This window comes from Rutidosis leptorrhynchoides, chromosome 1, assembly GCF_046630445.1.
Source record: "Rutidosis leptorrhynchoides isolate AG116_Rl617_1_P2 chromosome 1, CSIRO_AGI_Rlap_v1, whole genome shotgun sequence".
In the NCBI taxonomy this organism is placed as follows: Eukaryota; Viridiplantae; Streptophyta; class Magnoliopsida; order Asterales; family Asteraceae; genus Rutidosis; species Rutidosis leptorrhynchoides.
The window spans coordinates 144,235,593-144,239,507 of NC_092333.1; the positions used below are offsets into that span (position 1 = coordinate 144,235,593).

General features: G+C 34.8%; 1 non-coding gene across 1 annotated transcript; it reads left to right on the plus strand.

Annotated features, from left to right (window-relative positions):
• The first annotated feature begins 2,304 nt into the window (after nt 1-2,304).
• LOC139887228 (small nucleolar RNA R71) lies at nt 2,305-2,411 on the plus strand. Its single transcript, XR_011773067.1, has one exon. It is a non-coding gene; the product is annotated as a small nucleolar RNA R71 (small nucleolar RNA).
• The last annotated feature ends 1,504 nt before the right edge of the window (nt 2,412-3,915 follow it).

Genomic DNA, 3,915 nt, shown 5'->3' on the forward strand with positions numbered 1-3,915 from the left:
TACAGTCCTAGTAGGAATAAGCTCATTTTTTTCATTTGTGATAACAGTCATGCCACCTTTCTTAGGCGCGCATTGAACTGGGCTTACCCATGGACTATCAGAGATTGGATAAATTAAACCTGCATCTAGCAGTTTAATAATTTCTTTTTTTACTACATCTTGCATATTCGGATTTAGTCTTCGTTGGCGTTGCACATACGTTTTATGACCTTCTTCCATAAGGATTATATGTGTGCAATACGAAGGACTTATTCCTTTAATATCATGAATCTTCCATGCAATGGCTGGTTTATGAGCTTTCAACACAGAAATGAGTTGTGATTTCTCATTTTCAGTAAGAGAAGACGATATTATTACAGGTAATTCAGATTCACCATGTAAATAAGCGTATTCCAAATGGTTTGGAAGTGGCTTTAACTCTAATTTCGGTGGTTCTTCTATCGATGATTTATATCGATATCTGTCTTCTTCTTTTAGCATTTGAATTTATTCTGTTGTTGGTTCATATCCATTAGCTATAAGTGTAGCTAACATTTCAACTTCATCAATTGGTTCAATTCCTTCTCCTAAAGAACATTCTCCTGTTCCTTGTAATTCTGGAAATTCTTCTAATAATTCTGCATGTGAATCTATAGTTTGAATATAATAACATGTATCATCTGCAGATTGCGGTTGTTGCATTGCTCTATCAACTGAAAAGGTAACACTCTCGTCCTCTATACTTAGGGTCAATTTCTTACCGAACACGTCTATCATTGCTTTAGCCGTGTTTAAGAATGGTCTTCCTAATATGAGAGGAACTTAAGAATCTTCTTCCATGTCTAGAACAACAAAATCTACTGGAAATACTAAAGTGCCAACTTTAACTAGCATGTTCTCCATTATCCCTCTAGGATATTTTATTGATCGATCGGCTAGTTGTATGCTTATTCTTGTTGGTTTCAATTCTCCAAGGTCTATTTTAGTGTATAGTGAAAACGGCATTAAATTTATACTAGCACCTAAGTCTGCCAATGCTTCTATTGAACTAAGACTACCCAGAAAACATGGAATTGTGAAACTTCCTGGATCAGATAATTTTTCTGGTATCTTATTCAACAGCACTGCTGAACAATTAGCATTCATAGTAACAGCCGAGAGTTCTTCCATTTTCTTTCTATTCGAGATTAGATCTTTCAAGAATTTAGCATATCTAGGCATTCCTGAAATCATATCAATGAAAGGAAGATTTACATTTATCTGTTTAAACATATCCAAGAATTTGGATTGCTCGGCTTCAAGTTTCTCTTTCTTCATTTTACTCGGGTAAGGAAGTGGTGATTGGTATGGTTTAACATAAGGTTTATCCTTAGCTGTGTTATCTTCATTAACCTTTTCAACTACCGGTTCTTTTTCCTTATCTTGTTCAGTTGTGGTTCTTGTGGAGTAGGAATAGCTTCATCAGAAGTTACAGGTATTTCAGGTGGTTTAAGTGTTGTACCACTTCTTGTGGTAATGGCTTTAGCTGTTTCATTCCGGGGGTTAGCATTTGTATCACTAGGTAAACTTCCCGGTTTTCTTTCACCTATTAACCTTGCTAGGTTACTTACTTCTTGTTCCAGATTTTGAATAGAAGCTTGTTGATTTCTAAATGCTTGAACATTTTGTTCATTAGTTTGTTTTTGAGATGTGAAAAACTGCATTTGAGTTTCAACTAGCTTTGTCATCATATCTTCTAAATTCGGCTTTTTATCATCGGTTTGTGGTGGTTTGTTTTGAAAATTAGGTCTTTGCTGATTGTAAGTATTATTGGATACTTGTTGATTGCTAGGACCTTGTTGGTTATTGTATGGAATATTTCGGTTATAATTCTGGTTTTGATTGTAAATAGGTCTTGGCGGTTGATAATTATTCTGATAATTATTTCCAGGCCTTTGGTTTAGATATGAAACATTCTCTCTTTGTTCCATTGTTAGTTCAATACTGAGACAATCTTTTGTCAAATGTGGTCCTCCACACTGCTCACAACTAATTCTTATTGAGTGGATATCTTTAGTCATCTTTTCCATTCGTCTCTCGACAGCATCTATCTTTGCGGAAATGGAATCTAAGTCATGGCTAGAATCGGCTCTAGCTGCTTTAGATGATCTAACGATATCTTTTTCTTGGTGCCACTCATGTGAGTGGGAAGCAGTGTTATCAATAATTTTGTAAGCACCAGTTTTGGTTTTCTTCATAATAGAACCACCAGCTACTATATCGATGTCTTTCCTTGTAGTGATGTCGCATCCTTGGTAGAATATTTGTACTATTTGACAGGTGTCTAAACCATGTTGCGGACATCCTCTTAATAATTTTTCAAATCTTGTCCACGCCTCATATAGAGTTTCGTTTGGTTTCTGTGTGAACGTAACAATTTCTTCTTGAAGTCTTACGGCTTTAGATGCCGGAAAGAATTGTTTAAGAAATTTTTCAACTAAAACGTCCCATGTATCAATCGCCCCTTCAGGTAACGATTTCAACCAATCTTTGGCTTCTCCCTTTAAAGTCCAGGAAAATAACATGAGATATATCTGTTCATCCTCCACTTCTCTTATTTTAAATAGTGTGCAGATCCTATTAAAGGTACGAAGATGTTCATTTGGATCTTCCTTCGGCGCACCACTAAATTGGCATTGATTAGTCACCATGTGTAGAATTTGTCCTTTGATTTCATAATCTGGCGCATTAATGTCTGGATGAGTAATTGCGTGACCTTGGCCAGTACGTTTAGCTCTCATTCGGTCTTCCATACTTAAAGGTTCTAGATTCTCCATAATTGAATTTGTTGAATCGGAATCACTAGAGGATTCTGATTTAATGGTTCGTTCCTCAAAAATCTCTGTTTGAATGATTGGTGGTTCCGGAGGAAAATTTAATGGTTCAGAATCTATGATTTGTCCCTGAATATTATCCGGATTCTCAATTGTGAGGTCGGGTTCAAAAAATGGATTATCAGAAATTTGAACTGGAGTACTTGGTCAACTGGATGACGATTCTAAAGGAACATCAACGGCGGTAATATTTGCTAGATGTCTTGATCTAGTTAAAGGTGGTGAACGTCTTGCTCGGTGCATTCACTGAATATCCTATTAGTTTTTAAAAGGAAAGAAAAATTATATAAGTTATCCAATTAATAGACTTTTCTGATTTTGCCCACGTTTCGAATAGCCAAAAGATGCAGCAGAGGGGCAGGATTCGTTTGGTCTCAATATAATTGAGGACTGTTTGGCTCCAATAACCCGGTCCACGTATAAATCCAACTATTACTACGAACCAGAAAATTTTGATGTCTATCAATTTAACCACTTAAAATAAATTTTCGTAATTTTAAGATTTTAGATAAGAAGTAGAGAAAATTCTAAGTCCTAAAAACTAGAATAGCGAGAAATAAGAAAGAAAAAGAGTGCGTCGAAAAAGGTCGAAAAAGAGAAGGGTTGAAAAATAAAAGGCGTCGAAAAATAAGAAAGAAAAAAGAGAATGACTATAAAACTTTAAAACACTCGACTAACCCAACCTTATTACTATCACTAACTTAAAATTATAATCGCAAATTGAGATTACTAATTGGAGTGATAATTGATACATAACTAAAAGGCGTCGAGAAATAAGAAAATAGCGCGTCTAAACTTAAAAAGGAACTAAAAATTTAAAACTAAAAGTTGCGTCTAAAAATATTAAAGCTTACAAGTAAAACTATATCCCAAATGGAAATAACTTAAAAAGGTACTAAAACTTAAAAAGGCGTCGCAAAATTCTAAAGCACCTAGATCTTAGTCTAAAGAAAAAGCACTTAAGGGATTTTACGGCAAAGCCTAAAAATCTAGTAATAAAAATAACTATGGCAAAAACTATAACTTAAAACTAAAAATGAGCGAAAAATACAAAAATTACGCT